This window comes from Chironomus tepperi, unplaced genomic scaffold (genome assembly GCF_022539635.2).
Source record: "Chironomus tepperi strain 1889 unplaced genomic scaffold, CSIRO-AGI_Ctep_v1 contig_451, whole genome shotgun sequence".
Taxonomy (NCBI): Eukaryota; Metazoa; Arthropoda; class Insecta; order Diptera; family Chironomidae; genus Chironomus; species Chironomus tepperi.
Window position 1 is genome coordinate 506,081 of NW_027226573.1, and position 21,164 is coordinate 527,244.

Genomic DNA, 21,164 nt, shown 5'->3' on the forward strand with positions numbered 1-21,164 from the left:
CTCATATATAAGAAAATCATTGAATGGGGATTATACACAGCTTCTTTGTGACAATATCTATAAATTTTCTTATTCTCAATCTTACATTTGTGCCCCGTACTTTAACTTGATCATTCGTGATTGAGCTCGCGTGGGTGCTCTTTAACTTTAATTTATTATTATTACATCTATAAACACATTTGCCTAAAGCTTTGCTCTGGTCAAGCTAGAAAGATGTTAAGGAATGAGAAGGAATTAGGAAAGAGATATATAGGCAGGGGATGGAGACTTTTGGGGATTTTTATTGAGGAAATTGATGTTTTGTGGTGTTTTTAGGGTATCAACTTACATATTAGGCAATATCAGCATTATTAGTTGGCCTTAACAGGCAAAGAGCATGCTCTCGAGAGTACTAGTTGAGCATTACATTTTTAAATGTCTTACTTATTTATGAGCATTTACCAGATGAACATACTCGTGAGCGTTGCTTTCAAATTACTCTGCTCTTTGCTCTATGAAATGGGATTTAAATCAATTTTGAGATCTATTTTGGAGTTTAGTCAAGTTTTAGTACAATTTGATATTTGAATTGAAAGCCCTGGTATCAATATACATCTGTCTTTCATCCATGGTTTCAATTAGATAGTTTAATTCATGTTCTTCCTTACAAAAGCTACAAAACACTCCAAAATTTCCTATATCTTGCCCAATATTGTCGCAAACAGTAGTATCCTTTCATGAGTTATTCAACCGTTCTCGTAATATCTTAATATTGACATGGATCACCATAATATGATCATATTCATGTAATAATGATGTACAAGAGATCAAATGTGCAATTGGTATGTATAATAACATGATGTGAAGAGTTAGAAAATTAGGGTGCTACATCAAACCATTTGAGAGCTTTAGAAAGTTGGTCGTTTCGGGTTTTTGGAAAATTTTCGGAATCGACTAGTTCCGAAGCAAATAAGTTGCCCAACACTTAGTTAAAGGTATTATGATCTTAATTTGAACATCCATACACGGGGGTTGGTTCATAGGACCAATCGAAATATCAGCCGAAATAATAAAATTCGGTCGGTCCTATGAACCATAATCCCATATACGTAGTGTCACTAAAGAATATTGATCTAAAAACTGTCTTAAATAATTAAAATTTGTGATAAAATGACCAAGAACTCCCTAATCCCGTTTCTGACTCATTTCTGATTATAGAATGTATTCTTCCAAATCCAACTCCATGCTAGATTCATACCGGCCTGTGAACACGGCTGGCTTTTGAGTATTAAATCAGCAAATTCATTGAAGTTTCTCTCATTATATCTAATCACAGTCTTACAACTCTCCTTTATATCTTCATTACTGTCAACAAATCATAATAAGTAGATATCATAAAAATTGTTTATCACCAGTAAATACACCTTGCACCAACCAGAACAAAGCACACACAACAGCGCAAAAATAACATGAGCTTAAGTTCAATTTCTCACTTAAATAATTGCCAACCATTAACCATACAAATAAATTGTCGCCAAAGCTAATTGCGCAGAATTTTTATTTTATTTTATCCCTCCATATCTGTGTTCAGTCTATGAGAGATTATTCACGCGAACGAACGACTCAATGTGAGTGAGTGAAACAGAGACAGAAACTGCCCCGCACGTTGACATTAAATATTTTCCATACCTGAATGCGACAGGTTACAAATAATAAAAAAATGCGAAAAAAGAGAGAATTTATATAAAAAAATTTCCTTACTTCAACTGTTCAATTAAATTAGAATGCAAATGACATTTATCAAAAACATTGAGATAGAACGAGTCGGTCGGCGGAGATATTTGTGAATGCGGTATTTCATTATAACAAATTATTGCACTTCTCGAATGTGCTGTTAATTGAGATAACATGCGAGAATGCTTGGTAGGAATGACATTGAGTAAGGTTGGAGAATAAATATTGCAATATATATATATCTGGTTCTGGTCTCCTTGCCATTGAAGAATTCCTGCTTGGACTGCTTCTTCTTAGTTGATATGGGGGTTGTTGGGAAGTGATGGCTGTGTAAGATGAATGAGAATTTAGTTTTTGTGTTGATGTGTTCTTGGATGGTCTCTTACTTACTTACTTACTTTGATGGCCATACAGATCAACTGTGATCCATGGTCTTTCTCAGATGTAGCCTAAAGGCTGGTTCTTCTAAATGCTATCTCAATGTTATTAGAGAAAACTAAGGTTCTGTCGGTGAATTCTCGATTAAGCCGCATATTATCTAGCATAACAAGGATGAATCCAAGATGAATCCAAGATACTAACTCCTAAGTCAGTTGTTAGTGAGTTTGAGTTATTGTTATATAACCTAGTCTGCAGCTGGGGTTGCCAGCTAAGACATCCAGACTTTCCTATAAAATCCACTTCATGTGTTCTAGTTCGATTAATTATCGGAATCAACCAAGAGATAGTCAAACCCTAACAGGGAATTAGCATGCTTTCGAGAGCTTGTTCTAAGTTTACCCTGCTCTTCAGAGCACGGTCTTTGACTTCTAGGAGAAGATAGATAATTGGGTACGAGATGATATGTACAACTGACTGCATGTATTGCTCATCATACTCTTAGACTCCTCTGTTAACATAACTAGCACTGCATTATTCTGAAATAATGATATTATTGGTTCTTTTATCGTAATTTTTGAGAGGAATTAGGGGTCAAGTACCCAAAAATGGTTCATTCAATAGATATTTCAGGACATCGAATCGATAGTAATGTTGAGCTTTTGAAGCTTAAAGCTGAATTTTAAGATTCGCAATCCTGTAATATCCTTAAAATAGCATCTGAATAGATCATTTTCACATTATTGACCTTTTATCACATAACACCAGACGGCCGTCTTTCTAGCATTCCTAACTTCCAAGCTTCCTAGCATTCCAAGCTACTACAGGTTACAGGTTCTTTTTTACATAAATACTTTACTCTAAATCTCTAAGAAATCACTCCAAATTCCCAACAGACATCACTTCCAATCACCCCTCCATTCCTTCATTTCCAACTATTTCAAATGATACATATCTTCGAACAGATTGTCACAAATGTACAGCAAAGAAAAAAACAACATATATGTGTATTCATAAATCCTTGGGCAAGAGCTAGGAAATGTTACCAACATGAGTTTATGATAGGTATCAATTTATTAGAGCTTGCGCCTACGACGATGGATATAAATTATGCTTCACATACATATTACTTCTCAATATATATAGCGCAAACAGATAAAGCAGCTCCCTGTTCACACTCGTCGCCTATGGTGAAACCGCTCGAGTGACATGATAAAATGACACATGGCGAGGCTGTAAAACTTGATTTTCAATCTTCTTATACTCTATCTCAATTAATATTATTATTTTTTTAACTTACTTCTTTTTTTCAATGTGTTACTTATTAAGAATACAAAAGACTCTTCCTTGAAAATGATTTTGCAGTTATTTTAAATTGCATGTAATTTTTATTATTTAATTGAGTGTAATTTTACTAGTCAATTATCGGGTGGAATTGCTGGTAATTGAGGTGTGATACTGGGGTTCAAAGGGTATTAATTTTTGGGGATTATAGACTCGTAATTATGGTTATTACTGCCCATTGTTAATGACTGCAATGATATTTGCTGAATTAGTAATTGATGGATTGAATATCAATGGAGTTTGGACAGCAATGCCTTGTTAATTTATTCATACTAATCTCAATCAATTCTAAGCTGTTGCATACAGCATGTGGGTCGATTACATCAGAAATTCTCAAAAAATCTTCAGGATCTTCTTTCCATAAATTAATTAATTCGAACTTTTCAGTTCTCAATAACCTTTTAAGATTAAATATTCTTATCTGGACTTTAATCGTTAAGCTTAACACAAGATGGCACAAAATATAAATTCATATCCATTAATATCTTTCTAAATTGGATGAAAATAGATTTTTAAATCAGATGATATTTTTAGAATTTTATTTGAATACGGAAATCCCATTTTAGAGACAAATAGACTATTTTAGAATGCAAAGTGATGATTTCATTGATGGGATTCTCATTTCTATCTCTATGACTTAATGCTAATCTGCTAAAATCTTTAAATACAAATATTTCCGTATCTCTGAATAGAACAAATCGGTTGATCGATCAGTTATTCGGCCCCAAGGTGGTATGACTCAAGTATGATGCTGGATTCGGCATAAATTCGGAATTATGACAGGGTCTGATGCCGATTTTCGGATCTATTAATTGGCAGCTTTCAGAAAAATTCAGTTTTCTCCGTAAGAATGAGTCAAAATCAGCGATCATGTTACATGATTAAACATTTGGCCTCAGCCGTCGGGAAAGATGTAGCATTATACATCAGTTTGTCAGTTTTGGATCACACGAATTCAAAAAATGTATCATATCAGCAATTACATTGATTAAAATTTGGATGTCAGTATTTGGTATAGACTCGAATAAAATTAATGACTTGATGCAAGGTTCAGTAATTGGTTCATTTAAATTCCGGCATTATCACGTTAAAAAAATTCAGAAAAATTTGTCGATCACGGCAGCTCGGTGCCAATTTGGACATTTTACTGATTATTAATTGAAACAATTTCTATCGAATTTACTAGGGACAAAAATGTGATTTGGAGATATCTGTAACTAAAGGCTGAATTACAGGCTAAGTAAGCTTGAAAAATTCAGGATGTACAAATTATGACTATTTAATTAATAAAAGCCAAATAAACTACTCCTGAGTTTATTCTGACTAGACTCCGAATAGAATTTAATGAATTATATTAAAATCAGGAGTAAAACAAATAACACTAAGATAATCATTAAAATTCTTTCATTTTCCTGCTTCAAATTCAAATTCACTGTCTGAACCACAAAAAAATCCAAAAATATCAAATCCTCTTTAAACTTCACCTGTGACTTTTATTCACCAAAATAAAAAATTATATTATTTGAATGAAAAATGATCTAAATTTGAATATATTTCAACGAGATTTCAGCGAAATATGTGAAATATAAAAAATGTTGACACTTCTGTTAAGAAAAATTGGACCATTTGAAATTGCTTTATTTATTTTTGGAGGACATTTGACATTATGGCCTAATATGGTAACTGTTAGAGCTTGAAGATGACTCGGATTTTGTATGGAAAAGTCGACTCAATTCCATACACAATTTGAGTCGGTTTCAAGCTTTGGTAACTGCTAACTCGGCCAATATCCACCCCGGATACTCAATTGACATCACTGTCATCTTAAAAGTCAATTCACAGCTATAAACATCCTCATATGTTAACAACTTAATAATGTCAAAAATCTAGATTAAAATATATTTACGAATAATTTAAAATCCATTTCATTCGGGTCATAAAACTGTTTGATTTATTATCACCTATCCTAGTTCCTGCAATAAACAAGCACAACTCAATAATAAAAAGTCATTAACACGCAAGATAAGCTCAAGACACAAACAAAATTTGGCTCAAAACTTAATAAATTTATTTAAATTATTGCAAATAAATGCTCGAAATATTGCAGAAATCAATTTGCAGTGAAAACTTGTAGCTTTAAAGCAGACTTTTTATTGAAATCATAAATTTTTTATCAATTTAAAAAGATCGCGAGCAAAAATAACAGAAATAAGATCATCATTAGAAATCTGTATCAACATTTATGTCCTCTATCAACAGAAAGTCTAATTTATTTAAATTTAAAAGCCAAGTTTCCAGTTTCTCCTGACGATTTCATTTTTGTGTTGTCGTTGACAAATGAGGTCTTGTAGTTTTCTGAGAGATTGAGGGTGGATGTGGAAACAAGGATGTTGGTCAATGGATGGTAAAATGGTGGATTTGAGGGACTACTTGAGTACGACATCAACATCATTTTTGCATCCATAGTCAATCTCCTTAACTCAGTTAAGGACCCTGGTGATCGAGACCAAGACTTGCCAGTCTCGGTTTCCATCTCAGTCCCGATCTCGGACTCCGTCTCAATTCTAATTTCTTCTAATTTCGGTCTATTTCTTTGTCCCAATCGATATATACGTCTCAGTATCTGATCTTGGTCTTAATCTCAGTCTTAGCGCAGTCCTGATTTTTGTCAGAGTCTCGGCCTTAATTTTGGTATCTATCCCAGTATCGGGCTCGATCTCGACCCGATTGTCAGTCTCGGTATGGCTTGGTTTTTTTTTTTGGTCTCAGTCCTAGTCTCGAGTCCGTGCTCGTTCTCAGTTCTCAGTTCTCAGTTCTCAGTTCTCAGTTCTCAGTTCTCAGTTCTCAGTTCTCAGTTCTCAGTTCTCAGTTCTCAGTTCTCAGTTCTCAGTTCTCAGTTCTCAGTTCTCAGTTCTCAGTTCTCAGTTCTCAGTTCTCAGTCTTCAGTCCTCAGTCCTCAGTATCATTCTTGATTTCGTCTAAGTCCACAGTCTCGGTATCGGTCCAAGTCACGGTATCAGTCTTGTCTCGGTCTCGATTTTGGTCTTTGTCCTGATATCAGTCTTGGTATCGATCTCAGTGTAAGTCTAGCACTCTTTTCCGCTCTTGATCTTGGTCTTAGTCCCATTTTCGGTCTCATTCTCAGTCTAGCTATCAATTTCAAATTTTTTTCAAAACTAAAGAATCTGGGAGTTCCCCAAACTCAACACAACACTCTAACTCCATCACATCATTGTCAAACAACTTCTTATCATTATTTATGTCCATTTACAGCCGTTTAAATCTAAATTTGTTGACTTTTATATGACTCCCATTCACATTAGCCACGTGAAGACAATGACGATGTGCGAAAATGTCAACAATAAAATGTTGTCTGATAAATTAAGCGATTGCAACTGACAGACTGATGTATCTAATAATCAGCTATTGATCCTCATATAATTTTCACTCATCAAAAAATCCCCGCTACCACCTATCGCATAAATATCGTTTAATGATCAGATATTGCCATCTCATAATCACCGATATTAACAACTTTTCCTTCTGCAAAAGGCTGTTCAGCATCATCGGCTTGCAAAAATAAAGTGAAAGAAGTGCTTTTTTGCTTGTCATAAATAAGAAAAAAAAATGTTAATAATGATGACCTTTCAAAGTTGCTTCTACTGCTGCTGTTGCTGAATACTTTTACATTGTGCATTTTTTTCTATCTTCCTCAAAAAAATTAAATGTGGAAGCGCTTAGCATGCTGCATTTTTTTTTATCTTCTTCTTGACTACCTTTATGAAGATTTTTAATGCATTTTGATGAAGTTTAAGTTTATAGCTGATGAAAAGCTACTTGTTGGATATGTTATGTGTTTATGGGAAATGTTGTGGTTAAGATTAAATATATGTTTAGATAGATGATTATCTAGTTTGATTCTTGGTAAGGAAATGTTATGTTTTGTATCAAATTATTTAAATTAAGTGTAATGTTGAGGTAGCTTGGGATTAATACGTTCTTGTAGTGTAAAATGATGAGAAGTGAAATGGTTTGGAAGTGCATGAGTCAAATTCAATGATCTCTGCACTCTAGTTGCTTTGAATTAGATCTTGAGCTCTTTAAACTGGCTATGATTGACTGTTCTTTAAGACTATATCAGCTTGAATATTAGACACAAGTGCAACTCCCATCTTTTCTTATTCTCAATTAAAAATGCTTTCTAAATAAGATTTACAAAGACATTGGTGTGCCGACGGATGGTATGAAGTCAAAATATGTGGGAAATGTTATGTACTGTATCCCATGTGTCTTATGTCAAAGTTGCCTACCACTTCTTCTTAAGGACTTCATTTCAATAGAGCCACTAAGGTTTCTAGAGACCCAGACCGATATCGAGACCGAATCCCAGAGTTCGTTTCGAGATTTACAGAGATTGTGATTTTCGAAGAATTCTCTTCTCTAGAATCTGTCTGTTCGAAAATTCGTCGAAATCGAGACTTTGAAAATCTCTAAAATTGATTATGATTCTTTCAAAATACATCTACATCATTTTAGTTACAAAGCGGTCCTTTGTGCCTATTTTATACCTCTGTGTGCTATTGGACTCTTCATAAAAATTCAAAAATCATCTAAAAAGATCAAAAAAGTAATAACCAAAAGGCATAAATTGTTTAATAATCCAAAAATCAGTTTCCAGGATTGAGTGATACTGACTTGATGTTAGATTTAGTTTAAATCATACCTTGAACAAAGAATCACGCCGTCCTGATGCCGGACTTCGGATCGATTTACATGCGTATTTAATAGAGGAAACCGAGTTGTTGTGGGTTGTTCTGGGCTTAAACCAGAAAGATTTTCAATATTCAAAAATACATATTCGATGGTTACGACCCTGGATTTGCCCTGGATCGATAAGTCAACTTGTGCTATTCGCAAAATATCAGAGCAACCAAACAATACCAAGATACAAAAATTGCAACAAACACTCCAATAAATCAAAACTTATACTATAAATCCAAATTAATCCAAACTGGACATTAAGCATGCCATACATGCTCCATATAAATTCAAAGTCATTCTAATCCATCAGATAAATAATAAAATTCCATAATGGCAAACACAAAAAAAGCAGCTACTTGTGATTGTAAATCAGTTAAACCTATTAAGTCGTCAATGAGAAGCAGAAACTTATCTACGTGATTCTGTTATAGTTCTAATCCTATTAGTCTAATAGTGGGGCTTTATGCTTTAACAAAAAAAAACTAGTCTAGTTGGAAAATTATCGCAAAATCACGACTCATTAATCGCTTAAAAATTGGATATCCAAAAGATGATTAATTTCCATTTAATTTCTGTAGCCGTTTTTAAAAGAAGTAAATTACACATTTTAATCATTTCTGAGTGAGGGGTTATGGATATAATGAGTTCATTACAAACGATTCGCATTTATGGAAACAACAGAAATGGAAACAGCACAAAAACAAAAAAATGCATGCAAAAGAAGCAAAATAACATTAATGATTATATGCCAAATCGACACGCAATTGAATATGCTTGAAGGAAGATGATGAAAAAAAAGGAATCTTAATGTAACCTGTTCCATTTCAGTGAGCCACAACTCACAACAAAAGAAGTAAATTACACATTTTAATCATTTCTGAGTGAGGGGTTATGGATATAATGAGTTCATTACAAACGATTCGCATTTATGGAAACAACAGAAATGGAAAAGAACTAAAAACAAAAAAAAAAAAACTGCATGCAAAAGAAGCAAAATAACATTAATGATTATATGCCAAATCGACACGCAATTGAATATGCTTGAAGGAAGATGATGAAAAAAAAAAGGAATCTTAATGTAACCTGTTCCATTTCAGTGAGCCACAACTCACAACTTTGTGGTTTCTCTCAGTGCCCTCATCTGAATTGTTTTGAGTTTATTGTTAAGGGCATTTACTATTGGGAATAGATGAGAATGTCTGCACAAGTAGTCTGTCTGTCTAGTTATGGGTATGGATGTCTTACTAGCTGTTCTTTTCTGCTAGTTAGAGTATTTCTCAAGTATTTCTATAATTGTCAGTACGTATGCTACTCTGCAGGGGATTATTCAGTAGGGTTTGGGATGTAAACCTCATCTTTAGGGCGCAAAACTTTAGGTTGATAGGTTTTTCGTGGCAAACCCTAAAAAATTCCAAAATCCCGTGAATTTTCAAAATGGATGCAGAAAACATTTAAACACTCCAGCTTCTGCTGCTCTGTTTGACCTTCCAAATGATTCATGTCGACAAGAGATTACATGACGTGACTTTAGCCTTAGTGGACAGGTTTTTACCTTGACTAGTTGGGTATGTTGTTCTAGGGATGACAAATTACACTTACTCGACCTCTATTAGTCGTCCTCAGAACTAGACACACAGCTAGTCAAATGTAATAGTTTGCCCGTTCGGATCGTTAAAGTAACTCAAAGTATCATAAAAAGAGGAATTATTGGAATCAGGTACATCATTCACTGGCAAAAGCCATTCAACTGCAAACCTGACCTAATAGCACAAGTCGGTCAATTGATCCAAAATCCAGATCCTGACTGGAGGTGACACTGTCATAGTGCCCGATTGAACTTAACTCTAGCATGATGCTCGATTTAAATCGACTCAATTCGAGCATCAAGCCAGAGTCAAGCTATAGCTAACTAGAGTCGATTTAAATCGAGCACCAAGCCATAATCACGCCGACTTGAGGACAGATTCAGGTCGACCAGCCAATTTGTACAATTCAGATTCCCTTTAAAATTCCCAATCTTGCGCTTTTTAAACCACAGACTTTGATGTCTTTGTTGTCTTCATTACTGTTTTATTTTTATTTTTTTCACTAATAACATGAAATAATAATAACAACAAGTGGAAGAGCAGCAACAGCAGCAGCAGCAAAAATATAAGAATCTTGTGCATCATCAACCAACCATCTGTGATTCCGATTGACTTTAACAGTTAAACTAGATCATCATCAATGAACTCATAAAAATGAAAAAAAGTAAATGAATGGAGTTGAGTGAGTGAGATGGAGGCATAAAAGAATCATCATCCAGATTCCAATACAATTTTAAAATGCGAAAAAAAAGAAAGAAAAACGGTATTAAATTTTTTTCCTCTTATTTCCAATGGCTATTGAGTCTAAGAAAAGTTCTATTGACTTTTTTTTTAACTTCACATCTTCTTCAATTCTCATTTCTTTTCATCAACTTGATCTCTTCCATTACAGCATTTGGCTGCTGTGTGAATTGTTGAGGAAGCGAGTAAAAGTTATTGCCATTATTTGCTCGATGAATGTCCATTATTGTTGAAAAATCTCTTTCGTTATTTATTCCTTCTCTTTTTACTGTTGAGAGAAATTTATTTGAAGACAGCAAGTGGAATTAAAATTATTTCACGGGAATTTTTCACAAAAAAAATGTGTGCTTGTGAGAATGAGAGGGATTTAAATGAGTATAGAGCGCAATTTTTGGTGGTTTGACCTGGGGGACACACTTGAATAAGTTTTTTTTGGACAAAATACTGTGTCTGCTAAGGCATTGCTTCGTTGCCGTATTAACAGTAAGATGCTTGATAAGGTTACCCTGATGGGATCGTGATGACTGATTTCGATCCGTTTTTATAGTGTAAAATGCGATTTACCGCATTGTACCGCTTGGATTTCAATTTTATTAATGGATATCCCGATCGGCACATATTGAAATTTTGGCAGGCACCTGGCTCTAAGTATACTGCCACCTTGTCGCCGTGGTGGCAACATTTCAATATGTGCCGATCGGGGATATATATTAATATCATTAATAATGTTAATCCATGTAGTCGCCATATAGAGCGGCTTCCAAGGATCTGTTGTCTTCTTCATTTGTGTCACTTAATTGAGACTTATTCAGAGTATTACTTGTTCTGTTTCTAGATGTAAATTTCTAGACTTACCCGAATCGGGTAACAAGCCGGTTGTGATTCTGTCATGACCAGGTTCGAATGACTCTGACGAGGTTGCTGCCCCAAGTCAAAGTCACGGCGTTGGCCGATTTTTGATCGCTACGTCGATACTTTTCGTTAACGCGAGTTGCATAATGGCATAGATTCTAAATCCGTACCTAAATACGGATTCCACCTTTTCTTCACAATCTAATGCTATTTTGGTGCGTAGCTAATCAAACTGGCACCAAGTAAGACACGCGAGTGGTTCGGTAATTTGGATATTCTAAATTGAGAAAACATGATAATGAACATGGTAACGAAAGATGTTCATTGGTCATAAGTTGTCCTATCAAAGTAAACTTCCTTATCAATTTAGAGTTCCATTAGGATAACATCTGATACTTCAACCTCTTAAAATAATCAAAACTTTCATCATTCCCAAACTATAAGCACTCAAATTGCTTAAAAACACCCAAACTGCCAACATTATAAACATCCAAATCACCAATTCCATTTCCAACAAAAATCAACTTCCATCAAAATGAGTCGTAACAGATTGCGAGATGAGCATGTGAAGGTTGATTTGATTTTGATTTAATTCGTTAACTAATTCTTCTTGCTAAATGGCCTTTTCTTCGGCTATTTCTCTATTTTTTGACGATAAATTATGCTAATAATGATCAAGTCATTCAACATTTTGATTGATCTGCTTCCAAACTTCTATTTAAGTCCAAATATCCATTTGTTCATTTGCTGTCCGAACTGATAAATCTGACTACATTTTATTACATTATTAACAGCATTAACCAGATATGCAGCATATCCATTGGTCATGGTTTGCTACTTTACTTAAAAAACTATCCACATCCATCTATCTTATACATTATTGCCTACGTCTGTGAGTATTTGCACCTTTCTTCAGTTCATTACTCATAGACATCCACTAACTTTACGGTGCACAATTTCCATGCACATAAATATTAAGAATAAGTGACTCCCCATAATCATCAACAGTAGATGATGATGATGATGATCAGTAGTTGAATGTGCCATTTGAGACCATAAAAATTTACACTTCATTCTCATATTCAGCTCATAAAAAAAATCAAGAAGCAAAATTTTTTGTATATACTATGTATGCATGCATATCGAAGTGTAGACTTTTAATACGAAAGTGCTCTAATCTCATTATTAATTACCCACGAGCACTCATTTCATGTTTGTATGGCAATTCATCATTTCAGTTTTATTCATGGTGCGGTTAATATTAAGTATTTTTTGCATTTTGCACACAACATGGCATCAAAATAAGTAGAAGAAAAAAAAGTGTGTTTATAAGAAGCGGGAAGTAACTTTTTTGTTTTGTTGAGATTTAAGATGAGGTAATGAGATTAAAGAAGCAGTTTGATTTGGGTGGCTGGGGAGTGGAGGAGATTGTAGATGATGTGGATCTTGTTAGAGTCATGGACCTGTGTCTGGTTCTTGAGTTATTCAATTTTTGAACCAAATACAATGTAAATCCAGCTCAATACCTTACTGTCTTATTTAAAAATATCAATGCCTTAACAAGGAGCATGGTTAAATGCCTCAATAGACCACCACGGTACCTAAATGTGGTCTCTTAGCCTTTAGGGATGACAATTTGCAAAAAAGCTCTCAATCTGATGCGGGATCCCGGGATTGAAATCCCTAATTCTATGGTATTCGGCAAGGCACCGCAACATTATCACTGTTTATTGCTAAATTTCTCAGAAATGAAGGAAGTGAAATTATTATAACAATTTTCGGAAAGAGCATGATTTCATATCTAAACAGAAAGACCACTATGGTACCTAATAGTGGTCTCTTAGCATTCTAGAGATGACGATTGTCTTACAGCGAAAAAGTTAGACTTGCCAAATTGTTGTGATTTAAAAAAGATTCAGGGTAAAGTATTTTGAAATCAACTCTGAAGTTCCGATATTGATTTTTCAACTCTAGTCTAGCTAGGTATCCCTAGTTTGCTCCAGTGACTCCAGCTAATCAGCATATTTTCTAATGATATAACAAGATTTCATGGCATCGAGCATTTAGGCATAAAATTTTTTCGAATATGACAGATTAGTTAATCGATCAAAAGTACAGTCCCAGGCCGGCGTGACACTGACTTGGAGCCATTCACTTATTTCGTTCAGGGAACTGCCCGCCTTCCCTATCTCTGATTAAAATAATAGAAATTTGAAGAATTCCATAGTTCATTTTCTGTAACGCAATAATTAAACGGCAACCGAAAAAATTTTGGTGCTAGGATTCGGTTTAAAAACTATCAAATGCAAGATCATAGAAAATATGCTTCCAGTGAATAGTTATGGCATGTTTTTGGAAAATCCCAGAAGTAGACAGAGTTGAAAAATCAATATTTCGGAACTTCAGATGACAATATCTTTGCATTCTCATTTCTTGCACTAAAAGTTGGAACTAGATGAAAAGTTCCACAGCATCACACTAAAGCATCTACGATCCAACCCAATGTAAAACTAATTATTCTTTGTCCAAGCAAATCTTAAGAAAATATATAATATGTTATACTAATCATGTAAGATAACTATGTTGTGATCCTCGAAAGTCTTAAACATTACACCTCAATCCAAAAATAAGTATCATACCAACATCACACTCTAATAATCCATAAAAATGCGTTTCAATCACTTAATCCAACGTTCTACATTTTCTACACCCCAATAAATTTTTATATTATCAGATTGCAGCACTCAGTCCATGACTTATAAAAAGCAAGTAATCTCAAGTAGCTGTTGGTGCTCATTGTGCTGAATTCCATTTGTATTTTTACTACACATATTTTCATATTTCATTGCACTGCCTCAAATGTATGCAAACAACATCGAATAAGTGTAGTAATTGACGATAGGTGATTAGCACGAGCTCAGTTAGAGTACTTTAATTGGTACTTGAAAGTGTACTCCTCAAAACTTGATCTTCATCGCATATTTCTTGCATTTTATATTTATTCATTAGGGGCCGTCCACTTATTACGTTCGCTGTTCACTTTTTAGGGTGGAGGGGGGGTCTACGATTTTGTAACAGTCTAGGACATTTCGTAATGAAGTTTGGGGGGAGGGGGTTTGAGTAACGTAATAAGTGAACGGTCCCTTATCATTATTATTCTTACTTTCAACGCAACAGTAACATGCATTATTTTGTGCATTCATAAATCTTTAATACATTTTAACCGAGGTCTCTCCGGCTACAGCAGCAGCAGCATCAGTAGTGCGAAAGATTTTTATTTTTACGCTTTTTCGTTCTCTTTTGCTGATTAATTTGCAATTGCGTTTACATGAATAAATTCTTAACACAAGTAAAATTATGATGTTTATCATCGCGCTACATATATTATAGAGATATTGCGCGTCATGGCATCAACCAGACTTTCTTTACTCTTCAACTGCTTTTTTTATGATTATTAATGTTTGCAAGTACAATCAGCGTGTAAATTACACGGTTTAAGATTACTATTAATGATTGCACACACAATGTGATATTTAATGAAATGCAACAACTAGCCTGGCTTCTGATGATGTATAGGTCGCGACCTGAACCGATCATTGACCTCCATCTTGTGTTTTCTTCATTAAAGTTATTATGCTTATGCTTGGCTATTATTGCATGTCCAATGACATTGACAATAAAAATGTATAAAGAATGATACTCAACTCTGAGAAAAATCTGAGAGAGGGAGATGGAGATAGGTTGGAGATAGATGGAAATAAAATATTTTATGCATGAATGGAGACAGAGAGGAGGAGAGGAAAGGAAGTGGATGGTTGGTGATGTTGGCATTTCGTAACGAAGCAGTAACGTAATAAGTGAACAACCCCTTCCCCTTATCATTATTATTCTTACTTTCAACGCAACAGTAACATGCATTATTTTGTGCATTCATAAATCTTTAATACATTTTAACCGAGGTCTCTCCGGCTACAGCAGCAGCAGTAGTGCGAAAGATTTTTATTTTTACGCTTTTTCGTTCGTTCTCTTTTGCTGATTAATTTGCAATTGCGTTTACATGAATAAATTCTTAACACAAGGAAAATTATGATGTTTATCATCGCGCTACATATTTATATTGCGCGTCATGGCATAAAACTTTCTTTACTCTCCTCAACTCGACTCTTTGTGCTTTTTTTATGAATTAATGTTTGAATTACATCAGCGTGTAAATTACACGGTTTAAAAATTAATTTGCACACACAATGTTATTTCAATGAAATGCAACAACTATTTTGAAATGTATTCGCGAGCTGAAATCATTGAATTATCTTGTGTTTTCTTCATTAAAGTTATTTAACATATTTGGCTATTATTGCATGTATGACATTGACAATAAAAGTGTTTGAAACTACTTGAGAAAATTCTGAGGGAGGGAGATGGAGATAGGTGGAGATAGATGGAAATATATTTTTGCATGAATGGAGAAACAAGGAGAGGATAAAGTGGATTGGTGGTGTTGCGGAGCAGACGCATTTAAAGGTTTATTAAAATATTTGAAATTTCAAAGGTTTTATAAATTTGAAAATTAACAGTTTTTCTAATTTTCAAATTTTAAATAGAATCAACTGTCATCAAAAATTTGAATTTTAACAGTTTTATAAAATTTGAATTTCAACAGATTTCATAGTTTCAAATTTGAATTTTAAACTTTTTATAAAAAATTTCAAAATTTTCAAAAATTTGAATTTCAACAGTTTTCAAAATTTTAAATTTTAACGGTTTTCAAAAATTTGAATTTTAAAAGTTTGAATTAACATTTTTCAGAATTATAAAAATTTTACGGCTTTTAAATTTTCAAAAGCCTTCAAATTTTAACGGTTTATATAATTTGAATTTTATCGATGTTCAAAAATTTGGGTTAAAAAATTTTGATAATTCATGAAATTTTACGGTTTTCAACTTTAAATTCTCAATGTTTACAAAATTAGAAATTTACGGATTTTAAAAAATTTGAATTTTAACGGTTTTCATAAACTTTGAAGCTTAAACGGTCTTGAAAATTTGAATTTTAACGGTTTTCAAATTTGAAATTCGACACTTTCCATAATTTGAATTTGAATATAAAATTTGAATTACCAATTTTCAAAAATTTAAATTTCAAAAATTTCCAAAAATTTGAAATTTAAAAACTTTCAATAATTTGAATTTTAACAGTTTCCAAAATTTAAATTTGAACAGTCTTCATAATTTTATATTTTACAGTTTACAAAAATTTGAATTTCAACTGTTTTCTTAAGTTTAAATTGTAACGGTTTCTAAAATTTGAATTTCAAAAATTTTCAAAAAAAATTTGAATTCCAGCAGTTTTTAAAAATTTTGAATTCAATCGGTTTTCAAAATATTGAATTCTAACAATTTTCAAAAATTTGAAAATCAACAATCGAAATTCAAATTTCGAAATTTAAATTTTTGAAAACCGTTAAAATTCAAATCCAGTCAATCCGACAGAACAACACCCAAACTCCCATCCAATTCAACATATTCAGCATATAAAAACATATAGATTCATTTAGAATGATGGGAAGAAAAACCAGATTCCATCCATCGATCGATTGATATTGATTACACATGTATGTTGAATGTCTTGGTCACAAATTTCCATTTATTGATTGGTTCTGCGTGTTTATGTTCCATCATGCTGCTTTATGTTATCGTTATGGCAATAACTTCTGATGCATCTTCAAAACTGGTCAAAGACTGTAGCTTGGGTACTTAACCGGAAAATGAATAAATTTCTGGTCTTCTTCATTGCTGCCTTAATCGTCCATTTAACATTCTTATCGAAAAAATAATAAGAAAAAAAATTTAAATTAATTAATTAATTGAATGTAATGGACGTAGCAGATGTGTAGATTTATATCCAGCAACATGTACAACTGGTATTTTAGTGGCATTAACTTAAATGAATTTAGTTCAGATTAGATTACTAAAAATAACATCAGAAATAACCTATCGGACAATGATGATGATGACTTGCGGGCACCTTTGTGCTGTTTAATCTTGATATTGTTAGACAATTGTCTGAAATTAAGAGTTGACGCCCACAAAAAAAATATATAAAAATCCCCTTGGCATATATACCGGTGGATTAAAAACTCAATGTTCCATTATATTATTTATTTTAATCACTACCGATGCCACATTCTGCACTGTGCAATTTTTTTATGCAAGCTGAGATTTTTTGAAATGTTGTGGATTGTGGTGGTGGGATTGGGTGGCTGGTCACCCATCCAGATGCTGGTTTAGTCAAAAACAACAAAATTTATATTTTTCAAAACCGTTGGAAAAATTCAAATCTTTGAAAAACGTTAAAAAATTCAATTTTTGAAAAACGATTCAAATTTCAATTTTTTTATAAATGTAAAATTTAAATTTTTGAAAATCGTTGAAAATCAAATTTTTGAAAAACGATGAAAAATTCAAATTTTTGAAAAACGTTGAAAAATTCAAATTTTTGAAAAACTTTGCAAAATTCAAATTTTTTGAAAAACGTTGCAAAATTCAAATTTTTGAAAAACGTTGCAAAATTCAAATTTTTGAAAAACGTTGCAAAATTCAAATTTTTGAAAAACGTTGCAAAACTCAAATTTTTGAAAAGTTGCAAAAATTCAAACTTTCAAAAAACGTAGCAAAATTCAAATTTTTGAATAACGTTGCAAAATTCAAATTTTTGAAAAACATTGAAAAATTCAAATTTTTTGAAAAACGTTGAAAAAGTCAAACTTTTGAAAAACGTTGAAAAAGTCAAACTTTTGAAAAACGTTAAAAAAATCAAAATTTTTTAAAAACGTTGCAAAATTAAAAATTTTTGAAAAACTTTGAAAATTTCAAAATTTTGAAAACCGATGCAAAATTCAAATTTTTGAAAAACGTTGAATAATTCAAAATTTTGAAAAATGTTCAAAAATTCAATTTTTTGAAAAATGTTGCGAAGTTCAAATTTTTGAAAAACTTTAAAAAATTAACTTTTCTAGAAAAAAGTTGCAAATTTCAAATTTTTGAAAGACGTTGCAAAATTAAAATGTTCTCTTCTGTTGATTTTTTCAAAATTTTGATAACTTATTTTTCCTGAAAATTCCTGAATATTTCAAATTTTTGAAAACCGTTAAAACTCATCAAATTGATTCAATCCTTCTTAAATGCGCTTTATCCCATCCAATCCACCAAAACATTATCATATCTCTTAATAATATTTAGTTTCACTCGTTGGCTGTGTACATTATTTTGTTCAGTGGAATAACAAATAATAGATCTTATGCAGCATGCGATGAATGTTGATAAGACAACACAGTAAAAGAGCCAAAGATTGTAGAGAGAGCTGCCTTTGATGACTTCAACTTCATTATATTCAATTCTCGGTTTCTGCCTCATTCTGCCATCATTATTAACGTTCATTTTAAATACCCCGAAGGGCGAAAGGTCTCCTCTCAATTCTGTTGCAAAAAAAAGTCTAAGGTCGCATTTTAGAATTCTTATTTTTATTTTTTGTGTTTCCTTTTCATTTTCATATACAAAAAAATATTGTGTCTGATGAATATTTCTTCGAAGTTTTATACTTTGTATGCCAACGGCATTTAGAATTTTTAAAAAAACAACACAGAAGATCGAAGTTTTGCCTTCCTTTTCACTATCAAAAATTTATCATCAAAGTCAGTTAAGAATGTTGAAAGAAGAAGGAATCAATCGGTGGAAGAACTAAAACATAAAACATGTAACAATTATTCTCTTTTTTTTTTTTTTTTTTTGCGGGCCACTGAAATAAATTCCTCACACAACACACTGGGATGAAACGAGGAGGGAATGAAGACAGAAAAATGAGAGCTTCGATATTAAAAAGAAATTCTTTTATTGTTCCTTTTTTGTTGTTGTTCTGGGTCAGGGTTGGGGTTTGGAATTGGGTTTATATTAATTAAAATGTGTCATTATGAGCTTTTCTAGACTCTAAACATTTAGATATGTTACTATGAGCTTGTCTAGACTCGATATAGTCAAGTTTAATTCCCATGAACTTGATTGAACTTTATAGAGCCAAATAGAGGCTTATATAAGATAGTCATGTCTTTATACAATCTGTTGGAGCTTTATAAAACTTGTGCTAGACTCGTGCTAGACTCAATTGAGTCAGTTCAAGCTTATATAGATTTACCAAGTCTCTCTAGGGACAGTTCGAGTTCATATGAATTTGTCAAGTTTCTATAGAGTCAACTTGAGCTCATATGAAGCTACCAAGTCTCTATATTATTTGAAAGAGCTCAAACAGAATTTTTAAGTGATTTCAGAGTCATTTCGAGCTCAAATGGACTTGTCAAGTCACTGTTTAGCCAGTTAAAGCTTAAATAAAGTGTTCAAATATCTTTAATATCAGTTAGAATTTAAATCAAGCTCCCAAGTCTCAGTACAATCAGTTAGAGTTCATATAGGCTTGTCAAGTCTCTGTAGAGTCAATCAGAGCTCAAATGGTGATGCCATGTCTTTCTAGAATTAGTTGCAACTCGCATAGACTTGCAAAGTTTCTGTTCTAAATCAGTTTGAGCTCATATGAAGTTGTAAAATCACAATAGAGTCAGTTAGTGCTCAAATGGACATTTCAAATTTCTGTTCTGAATCAGTTTGAGCTCATATTAAGTTATAAGTCTCAAGGTTAGATTTCCAGCTCTAAATGATTGTCAAGACTCTCATAGAATCAGTTGAAGCTCGTGTGAGCTTCTTAAGTGTCTTTAGAACCTAATTATACTCATGAGAGCTTCTCGAAATCTCACTAATATCAGATTAAGATCATAACAGATTATCTCGACAATTTATCATCAAGATAAGCTCAAATTACCTCAACTAATCATCTCTTAATCAACATAACCAGCTATAACTCCCACTTCAACCCAAAAAAAATTCTCAAAAACTCCAACCCTGTCTCCTCCTTTTATTCACTCTTTAACTCTTTTTCGGTATTAAAATGGAGGAGCAAACACGAGAAGAATTAAATATAACGAAAAAGAGCATGTTTCAAGTAGCCCTAGGGCTCAATTATTTATTATTTCGCCTCCTAAACATTTATACATCATTATGATTTTTTATACATTGCTGCTGTTGCTGCTGCGTCCATTCAAAACATTTTTCAACCTTTTGTTTTTTTTGTTTTTTGATTTTTCATTTTCACATTCTGCAATATTGTGCCATTCCATACTAGTCACTGATGACCCGTCACGTTGCTTTATACAAACATTTCGCTTATAGCACTGCTCCATATGAAGGTTAGAAGACAAACATTCATATATAGGCAAACACAATAATGATGAGGCGGAAAGGCAAGCAAAAACGACAAAAGTTTTGCATTGTTCAAAATTTCAAATGCCACGAAAATGATGATGGTACATAAAAGGGATTTCTTGTTGGCTGTATAAGTGGCAATAATACAGGAAAAATGCACATAATCATCGATTGAATCGGACGGGAATATAAATGGAAGTAAAAAAAAAAAATAATATAAGAGAGGTGATGCAGGTCAATTTATATAAATATTTTCGTTGTTCTCGTTTTCAGAAGGAAGGAAAGATCTTTTTTTTGTTGTTGTTGTGTAAAGCAGCAATTGAAGGCTCTTTTTGGCTGAAAAATAAGCCTTTGATCTTTTGCATTTTTTTTTCTCTTGTTCCTTCTTTGAGATTTTTTTTTTTTTTGTGTTTTTGTTGATGATGTTCTTTGAGAGGTGATGAAATATTGGATGCACTTTGACCTGTGTTGATGATGACTTTT

The 21,164-nt window shown here is 32.9% G+C and overlaps 1 protein-coding gene across 1 annotated transcript in view; it reads left to right on the forward strand.

The window, feature by feature from the left end:
- Samuel (SAM-motif ubiquitously expressed punctatedly localized protein) overlaps positions 1–21,164 on the forward strand; it is a 114,952-nt gene that overhangs the window by 80,568 nt on the left and 13,220 nt on the right. The window lies entirely within an intron of this gene.